Consider the following 19,186-nt stretch of genomic DNA (forward strand, 5'->3'; position numbering starts at 1 on the left):
TTTACGTGGGATGTAGTAAGAGTGAAGCCTGGATGATCAGAGAACTGCTATGGCATTTAATCTCGGAATAGGAGACATTTATTCCTTAACATGCTAATATTCGAATACAGATACCACTAATTTGCAAGTCTATGATATAAATTGCACAAAATTATCAGTGGAGAATCAGTGTGAAATAATTTGATATGAAGGAACAAAGAAATGACATATGGTTTATCCGTCTGCAACTGACCGATTGTTTACCATTTTCTTCCCATTTTTTTGAGATAGAAAATGAAATGTTGAGAGCATTTCGTGTACAACCGAGTGGAGCACAGAACAGGAAAAAAAAGAGGGCCAGAGTCGAAGAAGAGTCCCATCAAAGAGGGGCATTAGATGCATGGATAAAAAGAAGTAAAGAAGAAGTAGGAGAACCTGGAGAAGTAAAAGATGATGTGGGTGCAGAGAAGGATTTTTCTGCTACGGATTCAGCTATGTCAGAACATAATACTCTCTCTCCTCAGTCTCGTTGTCAGGATGATGATCCATGTGAAGAAAATAAAGAAGATTTTAGCATATTTTTGCAAAGAAGCGATTTTGGCTGTTTGAAGAAACCGATTCCAGATCATTTGAAGATGACAATATTACACCATGGCCCTGAAAGATATCAGAATAAAAGTGGTCCATTTGCTGAGAAGGATGGGAGATCATTTTCCAAACAGTGGTTTGATAAAGTTTCCACAAACGGAGAAATTGTGGAGAGAAAATGGTTGTTATACTCTCCATATCGGAAAGCATGCTGTTTTGTTTGCTTTTTGTTTTCAAAGGAGCATTTGTCGTCTGTGTCAAACTTTGGAAAGGAAGACGGTTTCTCCACTTGGAGAAAATTAAATCCAAGAATACCTGATCATGAGAAAAGCCCTTCTCATAGAGCTCACATGAGGGAATACCTGAACCTCGTAGTTCGACTCCATCATTCAACTACGATAGATGCTGAACTTCAACAGCAAATGTCTGCTGAAAAGAAAAGGTGGAAAGCTATAACTGAACGGATTGTCGAGGTTATATCCTTTCTGGCAAAACAGAATCTGGCCTATCGTGGACATCGAGGAGAAAGAATATCTGGGTTATCAGAGCCAGAGGAGACAGTCAGTGAAAATACAGGAAACTTTCTAGCAACAATCAGACTTTTGGCCAAATATGATGACATCTTAGCAAAACACTTGCAGAGCGGGAAAGAGAAACCAAAAAGTGTCACCTACTTGTCCAACAGAATTCAAAACAAAATAATCAATCTTCTTGGTGAAACTGTCAAGAAAAATATAATTTCCGAAATTAAGGACGCAAAATATTTTAGCATAATGCTGGATTCAACTCCAGATATTGCCCATGAAGATCAGGTTTCTGAAATTCTGCGTTACGTTCATATTGATGAAAACAGAAAAGTAGAAATAAAGGAGACATTTCTGGGATTTTTTCAAGTCAACAAGAAAGATGCAGTCAGCCTGGTAAATAAAATTCAGGAAAAATTGGAAGAAGACAAAATTTCCATGAATGACTGTCGTGGTCAAGCATATGATAACGCAGCAGTTATGGCTGGAGTGAGAGGAGGTGTTCAACAAAAAATTCTTGAAGTTAACCCAAAAGCTGTGTTTGTGAACTGTGAGAACCACAGCCTCAATTTGGCCTGTGTCCATGCAAGTGAGGTGCAACCTGTTGTTGTTACATTTTTTGGCATTCTAGAAAAACTCTTTACTTTTTTTTCTTCATCTACTTCTCGTTGGGAAGTCTTAAAATAATTTGTCACTCGGACTGTGAAAAGACAGTGTGACACAAGATGGAGTTCCAGCCATGATGCTGTGCAAGTAATCCACGAAGAGTGTGACAACGTTATTGCAAGCCTTCAACACCTGCTGGAAGGAGAATTTTCAAGGGAAACTAAATCTGATGCAGGATCGCTACTGAACTCTATTCAACAGTTCCCGTTTATAGCTTTATTAAATTTTTGGTACTCAGTTTTATCATCAGTGGAGAAAGTCTCAAAACGTTTGCAGGATCCGAAAATGGGGTTCCATGAAGCTTCTTGTGATCTGAGAGGACTTATTCATATCTTGAATTTGAAGAATGATGAAATTATCCACAATGCAATAGATTTAGCCAATGAATATTGTGAAAATTGGGGAATACCAATTGCACGAACAAGGAGAAGAAGAAGAATGCCTGGAGAGTCAGCAAGAGACAGTGGACTGACGGCACAAGAAGAAATGAATAGAGTAATGGTAGAGATTGTGAACAGATTAAAAACTGAAATTGAAGACCGCAGTGTCCGTCTTCAAAGACTCAGTGACCGATTTTCTTTTCTTCTGAACTTGAATTCAGTAGTGATTGAAGATGAACAAGAAAGAGAGAAATTAAAAAAGGAATGTTCAGACTTTGCAAATTATTATGACAATGATGTGGTTGCAATTCAGTTATATGACGAAATTATTGATTTTGTGATGCTCCTTCAAGCTGGAGGGAATAGAGTTCCCCCTGATCCTAAAGATGCTCTGGAGTCTTTACTGCAGTATGGGAGGGATGTCTTTCCGACGCTGTGTGTTTCATACAGATTACTGCTTACAATTGCATTTTCAGTCGCAAGCTGTGAAAGGTCATTTTCAAAACTGAAATTAATAAAAACATATCTGAGGTCTTCTATGTCACAGGAGCGACTGACCAACCTGGCTTTAATAAGCATTGAAAAAGAATTTCTCACAGCTGATGTAAAAAGTGAAGTAGTTCAGGTGTTTTGTGACAGGAGGTATCATTTGGGGAAAAGAACTTAATAAATTTGATTGATTAATATTAAAATCGAATAAAGCGTTTATTTCATGTTTCATCTGTGTTTATATATTCAAAATGTTTTCCTTTCTCATAATATTTCTCAGTATATTAGGCCTTATACTTGAGTCTTTGGGGCATATAATCAAGATTGGCCCCGGGCATCACCAGACCTCTGCACGCCGCTGGTAGGTGAGCATTTTGGTGATAGTGACCACAATTCGATTACGTTTACTTTAGCGATGGAAAGGGATAGGTATAAACCGCAGGGCAAGAGTTATTGCTGGGGGAAAGGCAATTATGATCCGGTGAGGCAAGACTTAGGATGCATCGCCTGGAGAGGAAAACTGCAGGGGATGGACACAATGGAAATGTGGAGCATGTTCAAGGAACAGCTACTATTTTTCGTCAGTATTCCCACAGGAAAAAGACAAAAGTTGTCGAGGAGAATATTGAGATACAGGCTACTAGACTAGAAGGGCTTGAGGTTCATAAGGAGGAGGTGTTAGCGATTCTGAAAATAGTTAAGTCCCCTGGGCCGGATGGGATTTATCCTAGGATTCTCTGGGAAGCTAGGGAGGAGATTGCTGAGCCTTTGGCTTTGATCTTTAAGTCATCTTTGTCTACAGGAATAGTGCCAGAGGACTGGAGGATAGCAAATGTTGTCCCCTTGTACAAGAAGGGGAGTAGAGTTAACCCCGGTAACTATAGGCCAGTGAGCCTTACTTCTGTTGTGGGAAAAGTCTTGGAAAGGTTTATAAGAGGTAGTATGTATAATCATCTGGAAAGGAATAATTTGATTAGAGATAGTCAACATGGTTTTGTGAAGGGTAGGTCGTGCCTCACAAACCTCATTGAGTTCTTCGAGAATGTGACCAAACAGGTGGATGAGGGTAAAGCAGTTGATGTGGTGTATATGGATTTCAGTAAAGCGTTTGATAAGGTTCCCCACGGTAGGCTATTGCAGAAAATACAGAGGCATGGGATTCAGGGTGATTTAGCAGTTTGGATCAGAAATTGGCTAGCTGATAGAAGACAAAGAGTGGTGGTTGATGGGAAATGCTCTGACTGGTGTCCAGTTACTAGTGGTGTGCCACAAGGATCTGTTTTGGGGCCGTTGCTGTTTGTCATTTTTACAAATGACCTGGAGGAGGGCGTAGAAGGATGGGTGAGTAAATTTGCAGATGACACTAAAGTCAGTGGAGTTGTGGACAGTGCAGAAGGATGTTACAAGTTACAGAGGGACATAGATAAGCTGCAGAGCTGGGCTGACAGGTGGCAAATGGAGTTTAATGCAGAAAAGTGTGAGGTGATTCATTTTGGAAGGAATAACAGAAAGGCAGAGTACTGGGCTAATGGTAAGATTCTTGGTAGTGTGGACGAGCAGAGAGATCTCGGTGTCCATATCCATAGATCCCTGAAAGTCGCCACCCAGGTTGAGAGGGTTGTTAAGAAGGCGTACGGTGTGTTAGCTTTTATTGGTAGAGGAATTGAATTCCGGAGCCATGAGGTCATGTTGCAGTTGTACAAAACTCTGGTGCGGTCGCATTTGGAGTATTGTGTGCAGTTCTGGTCGCCACATTATAGGAAGGATGTGGAAGCATTGGAAAGGGTACAGAGGAGATTTACAAGAATGTTGCCTGGTATGGAGGGAAGATCATATGAGGAAAGGCTGAAGGACTTGAGGCTGTTTTCGTTAGAGAGAAGAAGGTTAAGGCATACAAGATGATCAGAGGATTAGATAGGGTGGACAGTGAGAGCCTTTTTCCTCGGATGGTGATGTCCACCATGAGGGGACATAGCTTTAAATTGAGGGGAGATAGATATAGGACAGATGTCAGAGGTAGGTACTTTACTCAGAGAGTAGTAAGGGTGTGGAATGCCCTGCCTGCAACAGTAGTGGACTCGCCAACACTAAACGCATTCAAATGGTCATTGGATAGGCATATGGATGATAAGGGAATAGTGTAGAGGGACTTTAGAGGGGTTTCACAGGACGGCGCAACATCGTGGGCCGAAGGGCCTGTACTGCGCTGTAATGTTCTATGAGCTGAAGTTGTCCAGCCAGGAGGACTATCTAACCGTGCTGGAACATAAGGTGGAGGTGTTAGATGAGTGCCACAAGAGAATGCAAGTGAAGTTGGAGGACCTGGAGAACAGGTCCAGGAGGCAGAACCTAAGGATCATTGTCCTCCCCGAAGGAATTGAGGGGTCGAATACGGGAGCATGTGTGGCGAGGATGTTGGAGACGCTGATGGGCCCCGGGGCATTTTCTCGGTCCCTGGAAGTGGACAGAGCGCATCGAGTAATCGCAAGGAAGCCGAAGGCAAATGACCCGCCAAGGACCATGGTAGTGCGTTTCCACCATTTTTCGGACAAAGAACTTGTCTTGCGGTAGGCCAAGAAGGAGTGGAGCAGCAGATTGGAGAACAGCGAGGTGCGCATCTACCAGGACGTGGGAGCGGAGATGGCCAAGAGACGTGTTGAGTTTAACCGGGTGAAGGCGATCTTCTTCAAGACGGGGCTGAAGTTCGGGATGCTGTATCCAGCGTGGTTGTGGATTATGCACGAAGACCGGCACTTTTACTTTGAGGCACCGGAGGATGTATGGTCTTTTATCAAGGAAAAGAAGTTGGAAGCGTCTTAAAGGACACTTAGGTCTTGAAGGAGTTATGTGGCGGCAGTTTGTAATTTTTGTAATTCTTAGATCGTTTCAAATAAGACTGTTTGTGGTTCTGGGTTAAGTATTGGGCTGGGGTGGTGGTCTGAGGGGGCTTTGTTTTTGCTGAGATTGGATGCGGAGGGGGGAGGGGGCCTCTATTCTGTGGGAGGTTGGGTCTGGTTTCAAGCGATTGTTTCTGCATTGGTTTATGTTCATTTCTTTTACTTGAGGTTGTTTACTTACTGGGGACTGCAATGTTTTTAAATGGTTTATGCATGTCGGGAAAGGGGTTCGAACAATAGGGAGCCAGACTGTTTGACACCAAGGGAGGGGGCTGTCGGGGTCAGCATGGGTCAACTGACTCTCGGAAGCGTGGTGGGGGATGCACATGTGCTAATTTGGCGTTTGAGCTGGGGATTTGGTTTTGGGGGCTGGTGTGTGGGGGGGGGAGGGGGAGGGGGAGGCTGCTTCGCTGACAGGGGAGGAGCTATTATCGGGGAACAAAAGGTAGGTCAGGGGCGATTGCTGCTTGTTGGGGAGCTCAGGGAACCGGGGGGAACGGGCTCTGAGCTGGCCAAAAAAAAGTTATGGATAGTCGGCGGCGGGGGGGTGGGGGGGGGGGGGGGGGGCGGGGGGGGGGGGGGGGAGAGGGGGGAAGGGGGGATGGGTGGCAGCCCCCCCGTCCAGGCTGATTACGTGGACTGTGGGGGGTTTGAATAGGCCGGTCAATAGGGCTCGCATTTTAGTGCATTTAAAGGGGCTGAGGGCAGACGTAGCAATGCTTCAGGAGACACATCTAAAGATTATTGATCAGACGAGGTTGAGAAAGGGGTGGATTGGTCATGTGTTTCACTCTGGGCTGGATTCAAAGACCACGGGGGTAGCGATAATGATCAGCAAGCGGGTGGCATTTGAGGCTGGAAGAATTGTGGCAGATAAGGGTGGTAGATATATCATGATGAGTGCGAAGCTGGAGGGTGTACGGGTGGTGCTTGTAAACGTATACGCTCCGAATTGGGACAATGTGGGATTTATGAGACAGGTGTTAGGCAAGATCCTGGAACTAGAGTCTCATGGCTTGTTCATGGGGGGACGACTTTAACACGGTCATTGGTCCCGATCTGGACCGGTCAAAATCCAGGACTGGAAGGAGACCTGTCGCGGCGAAGGAGTTGAGGGGTTTCATGGATGGGGGGGTGGGGGGGGGGGGGGGGGGTAGACCCGTGGAGATTCGAACGGCCGAGGGTGAAGGAGTTTTCATTTTTTTCTCATGTCCATAAAGTTTACTCACGCATTGATTTTTTCGTTCTAAGCAGGGCGCTAATTCCCAAGGTAGCAGGGCCGGAATATTCGGCGATTGCAGTCTCTGATCATGCCCTGCATTGGGTGGATTTGCGGTTGAGTGAGGAGAGAGGGCAGCGCCCGCTCTGGAGACTGGATGTGGGGTTGTTAGCAGACGAAGCGGTCTGCGGGCGGGTGAATAAGTCCATTCTGAATTACCTGGATACAAACGATATGGGAGATATGGGAGAGGTATCAGCAGCAGTGGTTTGGGAGGCTCTGAAAGCGGTTGTAAGAGGGGAACTAATTTCGATTCGGTCCCACAGAGAAAAGGTGGAATGAGCAGAGCGGGCGAGATTAGTGGAGGAGATACTTCGAGTGGATAGGAGATATGCGGAGGCCCCGGACGCGGAGCTCTTGAGGGAACGTCGGAAACTACAGAGTTTGAGTTGTTGACCACGGGGAGGGCGGTGGAGCAGTTGAGAAGGGCAAGGTCTACGGATATGGGGAAAAGGCAAGCAGGATGTTGGCGCATCAGCTTAGGAAGAGAGAAGCGGCCAGGGAGATTGGGGGAGTAAGGAATAGGGAGGGTAACATGGTCTTGGACCCGAGGGGGGTGGGGGTGGGGTGGGGGGCGGGGGGGGGTGAACGACGTTTTTAAAGAATTTTATACCAAACTATAGTCGGAGGTTTCTGAGGGTGGAGGAGGACCTGGTCAAGGGGCTGGGGGCCCCCGACTGAAGCAGAGGAAATTGTTAAAGGACTGAAGGACATGCAGTCGGGCAAGGCTCCGGGGCCAGACGATTACCCGGTAGAATTTTATACGAAGTTCTCAGAGGTGTTGTGGCCACTGCTAATGGGGACTTTCAATGAGGCTAAAGAGAGGGGAATCTCCCCCCCCACCCCCAACGATGTCGCAGACCTCGATTTCGCTCATCATTATACGAGAAAAAGACCCGGAGCAATGTGGGTCATATAGGCCGATCTCGCTTTTGAATGTAGATGCCAAGCTGCTGGCTAAGATTTTGGCCACAAGGATAGAAGACTGTGTCCCGGGGTGATAGGGGAGGACCAAACTGGATGTGTTAAGGGTAGACAGCTCAATGCTAACGTTCAGAGGGTTTTGAATGTAATTATGATGCCCTCAGAAGGAGAGGACGCGGAGGTGGTGGTTGGGATGGACGTGGAGAAGGCTTTTCATCGGGTGGAGTGGGAGTATATTTGGGAGACGCTGGGAAGGTTTGGGTTTGGTGAGGGCTTCATCGACTGGGTGTGATTGCTCAACAGGCGCTGGTAGCGAGTGTGCATGAACCGGCTGAGGTCAGGGTACTTTAAGCTACACCGAGGGTGGAGGCAGGGGTGCCCCCTCCCCATTGCTGTTCACTCGCTATAGAGCTGCTGGCCATGGCGCTGAGAGCATCGAGGATATGGCAGGAGCTGGGGGGATCGCCGGGTTTCGCTGTACGCAGACGATCTGCTCTTATACATCTTGGACCCGGTAGAGGGGTCGGGGAGGGTATGCAGATCTTGGGGGAATTTGGCAGGTTCTCGGGGTACAAATTGAACATGGGAAAAAGTGAACTGTTCGTGATCCAGGCAAGAGGGCAGGAGAGGAAACTGAAGGAGTTGCCACTCAGGATGGTAGAGAGGAGCTTTCGCTACCTGTGAATACAGGTGGCTCGGAAATGGGAGGCATTACACAGGCTCAACCTAACCCGGCTGGTGGAGCAAATAAAGGGGGACTGTGAAAGATGGGATATGCTCCGGCTATCGCTGGCGGGGAGGGTGCAGACCATGAAAATGACAGTGCTACCCAGATTTTTGTTTGCCTTCCAGTGCCTCCTCATCTTCATCCCTAAGGCCTTTTTCAAGCGGGTAAACAAGATTATTTTGGGCTTTGTGTGGGCGAATAAAACCCCGCGGGTGAAGAAAATGTTGTTGGAGCACAGTCGGGGGGAGGGTAGGCTGGCGCTGCTGAACTTCTGCAACTACTACTGGGCGGCGAATATGACGATGATTAATGGGGGAGGGCTCGGCATGGGAGCAGATGGAGCCAGCTTCATGCAAGGGCACCAGTTTATGAGCACTGGTAATGCCGTTCTCGCTGGCCCGTTACTCCACTAGCCCGGTGGTGGTGGCGGCAGTAAGGATCTGGGGGCAATGGAGGCGGTATAAGAAGGTGGAGGGTGCGTCAGTCTGGACCCCGATTTACAATAACCACAGGTTCGCGCCGGGCAGGATAGATGGCGGGTTCCGAAGTTGCAGAGAGCAGGAATTAGACGGATGGGAGATCTATTCATAAACGGGAGCTTTCCCAGTCTGAAGGCGCTGGAGGACAAGTTCAAGCTGCCGCCAGGGAATGGTTTCAGATATTTACAAGTCCGGGACTTTCTGAGGAACAAGTGTTGGCTTTCCCGCTGATCCCGCCACGGGGATACAGGACAGAGTAGTGTCCGGCAACTGGGTGGGGGAGGGGAAAGTGTCAGATATCTATCAGGAGTTGTTGGAGGCTGAGGAGACCCCGGTGGAGGAACTGAAGGGCATGGGAGGAGGAGCTAGGTGGGGAGGTGGAGTCGGGTCTGTGGGCGGACTCCCTAAGCAGGGTTAATTCCTCCTCATCATGTGCCAGGCTCAGTCTACTACAGTTTAAAGTGGTACACCGGGCACACAGGACGATGGCGAGGATGAGTAAAGTTTTCAGGGTGGAAGATAGATGTGCGAGGTGTGTGAGAAGCCCAGCAAACCATCTCCATATGTTTTGGGCATGCCAGAAGCTTGGAGGAATCTGGCAGGGGTTTGCCAAGGCAAAGTCCAAGGTGCTAGGTACGCGGGTGGTGCCAGGTTCAGAGATAGTGATCTTTGGAGTGTCAGAAGACTCAGGAGTTCAGGGAATGAAAGAGGCCGACATTCTGGCCTTTGCCTCCCTGGTTGCCCGGAGACGGATCCTGTTAATGTGGAGGGACTCGAAGCCCCCGAGTGTGGAGACTTGGGTCAGTGACATGGCTGGGTTTCTCAAGCTGGAGAAAAAACGTTTACCTTGAGGGGGTCAATGCTGGGGTTCTCCCGGCGGTGGCAGCCGTTCGTCGACTTTCTCGGGGAAAATTAAAATATCAGCAGAAGCAGCATTCTGAAGCAGGGAGGGGCGGTAGGGTAGGTGCGATATGGTTAAGGGATGTACAGAAGGGGTTGGGTGGGAAATGTTGAGTTTACCATGTCAAGGTTTATGTTATTATTGTTTCGTTTGTTATTGTTATAAAAATTTTGCAAAAGCTTCAATAAAAATATATATTTTTTAAATAAGTAGCGGCTTGGAAGGGTCAAAATGGGGGAGTAGTTTGAAAGAAGACAACTGTTATTTTACCACAGATAATGCCTCCTGTTGTGGCTGCACCCATTCTCAACGGTGCCCCTTCTTCAACAACCGTTACAGGGGGCGAAGTAGCGTTGTCAGGTTTGGGATGAACCTCCCATAATAGTTAACTGAAGCCAAGAAAGTACACAACTCCACTTTTCACCCAGGGACAGGGGCCTGCTTGATGGCCCGTTGTCTTCTACAGGATATAAGCCATGGCGGCACACCCTGTACCCCAAATACGTGACCTCGGGGGCGTTGAAAACACATTTTGCCCGACAGATATGGATGCCTCCATTCTCGAAGCACTGGAAGTCCTTGGCCAGGTTCTACAAATGTTCCTGGTCAGGTGATCCGGTGATGATGACATCATCAAGATAGATGGTCACTCTGAGTAACCCCTGCAGAATGTTCTCCACCACTGGTTGGTTAACCGCGCATGCCGAGGAAACTCCAAACGGTAGACTGGTATACTCGTATAACCCACTGTCGCCGTTTACTGTGACAACATGCCGGGAGGTGGGATCCAAGACCAACTGCAGGTACGCATGGCTCATATTGAGATTTGTGAAAGTTCTGCTGCCGATTGGCATAGAGGTTGTTGTTCTGGGAGACTGGGTAATAATTCAAGCAGGAAATGCGGTTGACCGTCGTCTTGTAGTCGCCACACAGGCACACAAAATCATCAAGTTTCACAGGAGTGGCTCAGTCGGTAAACCGATGGGACATATAATGCCCAGTCATTCCAAACGGTCCAACTCGGTGTCCACTTTCAGCCGTAAGGCGTATGGGACTGGGCGAGCACAGATATAGTAGGGCGTGGCCAGTGGGTCCACGCTGATCCTGGCCATAGCTCCTTTGATCATTCCTAAACATTCCTCAAAAACCCCTGGAAATTTTACCGGAACCTTTTCAGGGCCATTCAGGCACATACGGCAGACTCTCTGCCAGTCCAGTTTCAGGTGTCATAGCCTAACAAACTTGGTCCTCCACTGTGGACCACCATCAACGGCAGACATGTCGCTTGTTGGCCAGATGTCACTGGGACCAAAGATGTGCCTGGAATGGCCAACATCTGCCCCCTTGTATGTGGACAGTTTGATGTGGATATCGCGGAGGGTCAGCGTCTGGAGGCCGTTCTGGATTCAATCGAATGTGCGGCGGCTAACTACTGAGACGGACACTCCAGTATCGAGTTTCATTTTAATCAAGTGTCAATTTACACATACTGTCACCTGGATCAGGGCCACCTGTGCCACGGTTACGCATTACAGCTGTTGATAGGTGTTGTCCTCATTGTTCACATAGCATGCCCAGTCATGAGGGGAGAGGTCATGTTGGGAGGGACGGCAGGGGTGGGCTCCTCACTTGGCCATCTAGGGCTTTGGTCCTGGCATCCAGCTGGCTGTCTGTGGCTGCAGTCTTGGTTTCCCAGTCCAGGAGAGCTATCCTGGTGGTTTTCAGGCGCTCTGCGGCGTCAACGGTCTCCGTCTTTGCGGCGTGCCTCCGACTGCCAGGGGTCCTGATCTTGGAAGACCTGATTGGTGCTCAGTTTGGCATCTCAGGCTTAAGACCGCCATCCCTGGAGGTCCTGTAAAGTATTGCATTCGCTCAATATACTGAGTCCACTCACATCGAATGGCTCCAACTTCCCAATATGGGCCATCTCAGTCGACTGAAGAGAGGCCTCCTGAGGCCTAGACAAAGTGGTCCGGATATGCAATACCGGATGCCAATGGCAGTTCCACTTCAACCTCGTCGCCAGTGTAGATGTCGATGAAGTGATCACATAAGAACTCCCAGTTGTATCCAAAATTAACAAAGGTTTATTTATAATACAGCAATCTCTTCACTCCCTGAAGGGTCTCGCTCCTCGACCTGCACCAGGTGGGAGTTTACATACTTGTTCAGGGGGAAGCCTTATCCCATTTATCAGGGAGGTTCTTATTCTGAGGTGGTCACGGGGAAACAGATGGTGCACACCCCATGACCTCCGAGGGGATCATATCAGACCGAAAATAATTTTATTTGCATAACATAACAGAAACAAACAAATTAGTATTACATAGAATTACACAGCATTTATAGCATAGGAATAGACCTAACTGGTTTGTATTTATGCTCCACATGAGCCTCCTCCTATCCTACTTCATCTAACCCAACCTGATAGGGAGGCACGGTAGCACGGGGGTTAGCACTGATGCTTCACAGCTCCAAGTTCGATTCCCAGCTTAGGTCACTGTCTGAACGGAGTCTGCACGTTCTCCCCGTGTCTGCGTGGGTTTCCTCCGAGTGCTCCAGTTTCCTCCCCCAGTCCAGAGGTGTGCAAGTTAGGTGGATTGGCGACGCTAAACTGCCCTTAGGGTCCAAAATAACATTAGGTGGGGTTACTGGGTTACGGTGATAGGGTGGAGAAAGTAGGGTACTCTTTCCGAGAACCAGGCTAGTGCAGACCCGATGGGCCGAATGGCCTCCTTCTGCACTGTAAAGTCTATGATTCAACTATTCGGACCTTCTATTTATTTCTCCCTCAAGTACTTATCTAACTTGCCCTCAGTAATTCACAAAGCAATTGAAAATATAGCCATTTCACAAAGACACCTTGTCTGTACTGGCTATCATCAAAGCCATTTACAGAGGACTGTTCCTCCCCGTTCCCCAGGGCATAGTGTCACAAATGTTATTTTTATTGGAAGCAAATAGTGGCTTGTACCTACCACAACTCTGCACATTTAATGGGTTGGAAGGTGAATTGTTGTTTCCAGTGGCAATTTGCCAGATCCACGAAATGGCAGGTATCTGCTGCTAAATATTGGAGATTGGTTAAGTTATTTTTAGAGACAAAGCATGCATTTGCCATCAGCCATACTTGTCTAACTTGAAAGTGTCTGAAGTTAATATTGATCTGCTATTTTCCACGCATGACACCAGATTATGGAATTAAAATTGGATAATGAACACGTGTAAGTTCCAAAGCCGAGCACAACAGCTGTCCTTATCTCTGAAATGATAAAAACAAAAATTGTTAGCTTCAGGAAAACAAAATAAGTGCATAATTAACATATCTCCGAACACAACCTCTCAGCTAACTGATTTATGGTTACCATTTGATTATTAAATATTCACTTGAATTTTAAAATTGATCGGAACAGCTACTATTGAGAAAATTAGCAGTGTTTTGTGAATATAGACGCTTTGACATTCATGGTCAGATTTACCAGATCCTATAGAAAGGTGAGCATTTGACTGCAATACCAGACAAACTGGGTGATTATAAGGGAGCAATGGGTACAAAGTTTTCTCCCCTAAACTGCCAGCTTTAAAAAAATATTTTTTCCCAATTAAGGGGCAATTTAGCGTGGCCAATCCACCTACCTTGCACATCTTTGAGTTGTGGGGGTCAGACCAACTCAGACACAAGGAGAATGTGTAAATTCCACATGGACAGTGACCAGGGGCCAGGATCGAACCCGTGTCCTCAGTGCTGTGAGGCAGAAGTGCTAACCACTGCGCCACCGTCCCAGCCTAACTGCCAGCTTTAATGATACTGGAAAATAAATCAAAATGAAGACTCAGTTAGCTGCAAATGTCCTGTAAAATGACACCATTGTCCAGATTAAACTGAGCACAGTTGTGGATTACACCTCGTATCGATCATCTCACAGCACTTAGGTGATCAACGGTTATGGGGAGAAGGCAGGAGAATGGGAATGAGAAACATGTCAACCATGATTAAATGGCAGAACAGACTCAATGGGCCGAATGCTTCTCTGTCTTATGGTCTTATGATTCAACACGGACACCAGTGAAACTAAATACTAGCGTATTATGATAACCCAGATATATATGGCCTATGTTGCACTTTCGGGTTTATAGTTACTTAAAAAATTGGGGAATATTTAGATAAATGTATGGAATATAGATGTTTCATGTATTCATTATAAGTTACACTTAAGAAATGTAACAATTTCACCATCATCTACATAAACAACAGATCCTAATCAATAACTAATATTCTTGGCACCCTCCATGTGCCTACCATAAAAAATATCATGACATGATCCCTGCTAATGCTACCATTGAACAATCAGGCCTCAAAATGGAAACCGGCTCAACAAATCCTAACTTTAGTTTTTTGTTTGGGGAAGTGGATGAACTGTCACAGGGCTGCCAATTAACTTGAACAAAAGGATAAAACACTTATTAAACATGAGAAGATTGACTGTATTGTTTTTTTCACCTCAGCTAAACCCTTAGAGGTATATACAGATTTATAAGGATTACACAAGTTACAAAATTATTTTATGATCTAATGTTCTCATTCAGTACATGGTCCATGTAAATCTATAGGCGAAATGTGATCAGACCCAGCACACTCTGAAACCAAGTGACTGATGCCACCCAATACAACTTCTGTAGATGTTGTATCAAATCCCCCCCCCCCCCCCCAGTGTTTATGATACAGTGAGCCAACAGGTCTCACTGGATCTCTGATTTCCACACAAGGGTTGCAATCACCACTCTTGATGGACATCTTCTCCAACACAAGGTTTACTCTCTGATATCTTCATCAACAGCGGTGGACTAATTGAAGCCGTTAATGGTCCATTGATGGCTACTTAAAGGCCTCATCCTGTTACTGCTAGGGGTGGGAATGGGGCCCATGCCACTTGGTGGCTTCACTGTGCGTTTGGAGAGAGGGAATATCTTGTGCTCAGTGTAAGGGCCACTACCCCTATCCCCTCCAACGTTTGAACCCTTACCTCCCCCAGTCTCCTGATCACCCCCCTCCACAACCACCCTCTCCCAAGCACATCTGGAGTAGCGCTGGAGATGCCACCCCACTGATCTTCAAGTCTGGCCTCCAGTGATGCTCCTGCTCAAGGCCTAACTGCAGTCCCAGCAGTGACCACCATTCATGGTGGTTCTGCTGGGGCTTTAGAGCATTCGGCCATCTGATTGGCGGCTCTTGGACATCCTCCTTCTTGGGGGCGAAAGCCACAACGTCAGTCACCTGAGCCACGCAAGATTGTGTCTGAACAAATTTAGAGCATCCAATTATTATTTATTTTTTCAATTAAGGGACAATTCAGCAAGGCCAATCCACCTAACCTGCACATCTTTTTTTTTTTTAATAAATTTAGATTACCCAATTATTTTTCCAATTAAGGGGCAATTTAGTGTAGCCAATCCACCTACTCTGCACATTTTTTTGGGTTGTGGGGGCGAAACCCACGCAAACACGGGGAGAATGTGCAAACTCCACACGGACAGTGACCCAGAGCCGGGATTCGAACCTGGGACCTCAGCGCCGTGAGGCAGCTATGCTAACCACTAGGCCACTGTGCTGCCCTTAACCTGCACATCTTTGTGTTTCGGGGGTGAAACCCACGCAGCACGGGGAGAATGTGCAAACTCCACACGGATAGTGACCCAGGGCTGGGATATGTACCCGGGTCCTCAGCACCGTAGTCCCAGTGCTATCTACTGCACCACATGCCGTCCTCTCGTCGCCAACTTTGTAGGTGGGGCTATCCCCTCAATATAAAATCCCTGGTTTAACTCACTCTGTGTCTTTGTTATATGGTTTCTTCAGCTCTCTGCTCTTTTTCTCTTTTGGGTGCTCTCTGATCAGCTGCTGGTGAACTTCCATATTACTACAGTGATATATTGACTGGACCAGCTTCAGCCATTACCTCCAGCAATGTCTTCCATCTCCACACCACCATCAATGTATACTGTATCAAAGCTCAAGCTGCTGCATTCCCTGGGCACTTGAGCAACTGATCAATGCACAGTTACCAATTTAGATTGAAAAGATAAATCAAAACTACATAATGCTAATGCTGTACAGCACTGCAGAATCCTCAATTGGAGTACCCTTGTGGCTGAAGGATTTGCAATGAACTGGTCTTGCACAAAATGTTAGCATACAAACAATAAAGGCCCTCTGTCTGGTGCTTTAATGAAGACGTTGACTTGCTTGAAATAAACAGTTATCAGCATTAGAAAGTAGAAAAGGAATATCATAAAAGTGTCACTGAATCCATCTGCCAACATCACATAGCCCAGTTTTACCTCAGATACTGCTTCTTTAATCTATTACCTCTATTTCTGTGGTGGGCTGTAAAACTAAATGTTTGCCTTTTGCCAATATACAATTAGCAGAACAAATTTCCATTTGGATTAAATGAGAAAATCCTTTTGAATCCAAAATTCCTGGGCCTCCCGTGGAGGTAATTTCCAGTTTTGGTAGAATGTAGGCCAAACCCTGATCTGCTTTTAAATTTCAGAAGGACCGGTTCAGACCAGCTGTGTGTCCTTTGAGACTTGCTGATAGCCCTCGGGTATTGTTTTCCCTCAAGACTTTAGGTACTAAAAAATCTCCAAAGTGCCCAAGGCGCCATGCTCGGTTAACCTGCCTTTAGCGCAAGATACCAAATTGGGAAAGGACCTGAATTGCACTTAGGTGCAGCTGCCCTGTAGATCATTCCAGCACTGATGACCAATTTAAGTAGCTCCTAATGCTTATTAAAGAGGCAGCATGTCGTTTTTCTGGTTAGCGCTGTCATTAATGACTCTCCCAGCATCGACAAGCTGAACAAGAGTAAAGAGGTCATTTGTGAGGCTTGCTAACTTTACTGACAACCAAACTCTGCTTTCGCTGTTCCCTTGTTGCTGGACATTAACTGACTACACTGTGCTTGAAGAAGACTTGTTTTTTACATATCAGAAGACTTCTTATTATTTCTTTGATGGGATATGGGCATCACTGGCTGGGTCAGCGTTTGTTGCCCATCCCTAATTGCCCTTGAAGTGAGTGAGTTGATTGGCCATTTCAGAGGTTGGTTCGAGTCAACCACATTGCTGTGGGTCCAGAGTCACATATAGACCAGATCAGGTCAGGTAAGGGTGACTGATTTCCCTCCCTGAAGGATCCAACTGAGTTTTTACGACAATCAGCAAAGATTGCCACTATTTCTAAGACTTGCTTTTAAGTCCCTATTAATTGAATTTGAATTCCACCAGCTGCCATGGTGGGATTTGAACCCATGATCCCATAGTATTAGTCTGAGCTGCATTACGTTAGTTAACACTCGTGACGTTACCACACTGCCGCCACCTTCTCTTCCTGAGAGACTGTGGGCAGAATTTACTCTGGGTGATGGGAGTCTCACCCACCAGCTGGAGAGCTGGTGAGAGCCATGGGTGACCTCTTTTGTGGAAGACCCTATTGTATTACGTGCCAAAAGTGGTCAGCCATGGTCCTTCCTGGGGTTAAGGACCCTGGAGACAGAAATCCTTCTCCCCAAACCTCAGAACCCCAGCAAGAGCTGCCAATCAATCAGAGGTTGTCAGCTTTCCATTTCAGGCAGCGTCACTGGGGGAGTGGTGGTAACTGCTGGCAATGCAGCCACCAGAAGCTCAGATAGGGAGTACTTGGTCATAGGAAACATGCTATCCCCCTTTGGATACATGGTATCGTCTGCCAGAATGTTTCATTCCTTCAGTGGAAATGTGAGTGCGGAAGCTGCATATACTGATTCATAAAAGTTGCTCTTGGTCAGCACTTCAATGCTAAACATGCAGTAATCTGGTTCGGTGCCTCCAGGCATGTTCAACATGGCAATCACTAACCAGCCCGGAGTTGTGAGCTAAAACTAAACTTTTCAACAGGTAAATGTTATCAACACAGCAACCACTTTGTGTTTTCAGACTTTCCCAAAAACAAGCTGCTATCCTTCACAAGTCAGAGTGATTGCAGTTCGAACCAAAGGTTTAAACATTTCTTCGTCCACTTGAGCCTCAAGGAGGGTAGTTTCCACTGGATCAGGCCAACACTGGCAGCCTGTTCAGGCTACACAATGGCCTTGTCCTTACGATTTGAGATGGGGTCCCCAGACTTAGGCGAGGCTGGACAGGGATGCTACTCTACTGCACATAGGCTGGGAGAATGGGCCTCCTCATCTTCTGGACAATAGATTTTTACAAAACTATTTACTGACAATTTAGGCACATTATCACATGAATAATCTACATTTCTCCAAGAAACCAGAAATAAAGAATTCTACCTATTGTCAGCTTGAGGAATATAAATCCATAGAACCTCAACACAGCAGTAGGAGGCCATTTGGCCCATCGAGCCTGCACTGACCTTACGAAAGAGCACTCTACCTCGGCCCACTCCCCCGTAATACTGTGCATTATCATGTCCAATCCACCTAACCTACACATCTTTGGACTGTGGGAGGAAATCGGAGCACTCGGAAGAAACTCACACAGGCACGGGGAGAATGTGCACACTCCACACAGACTTATTTTGGCTCATTCATGATTTATGTGGAATGTTAGGAACTTTAGGATCTGAAAGCATTGACTAGTTTCTTAACTTCATAATAGATGTGGTTTCAATATCTGGCTACACTTCACTGCACATACCTTGTACCTTCATAAAATGAGATTAGACCAGCAAGGTTAGATGGTTGGTAAATTGGAAATGTCTGAACAGATAATCGAGTGTAGACTTGTGCATATTCAACTTTGTAAAGTTTCCAAATATTGATGGAAGAGCCCTTTTTTTGCAAGAGTCGTGCATAGTCGGCAACTTGTAAACTGCTATAAGCGAGTTGGAAGTTGACTAAAGTCTTGAGGACAATTACACTCTTAATGACTCGATTGTACTCAGGCTGAACCTACTCTTAACAAACTAAATTATATTAGGCTCATGCAATTGATTTGACTTATGAATGCTTTGTTTTAGGTTATCCAAAGTTATTTTAACATCAGTTGAACATGAAAATATTAACTGACACTAAATTAAAATATGCATTTATTTGATTCAGACTAAAGGGACGGTCCTTCAAAACAGAGAGAAGGAGGAATTTCTTCAGCCAGAGTGTGGTGAATCTGTGGAACTCTTTGCTGTGGAGGCCAAATCACTGAGGGTCTTTAAGACAGAGATAGATAGGTTCTTGATTAATAAGGGGATCAGGGTTTATGGGGAGATGGCAGGAGAATGTGGATGAGAAAAATATCAGCCATGATTGAATGGAGGTATGGCACCCATGCAATGAAAGCAGTCCAATTTCCAT

Source organism: Scyliorhinus canicula, chromosome 17 (assembly GCF_902713615.1).
Source record: "Scyliorhinus canicula chromosome 17, sScyCan1.1, whole genome shotgun sequence".
NCBI classification, from domain to species: Eukaryota; Metazoa; Chordata; class Chondrichthyes; order Carcharhiniformes; family Scyliorhinidae; genus Scyliorhinus; species Scyliorhinus canicula.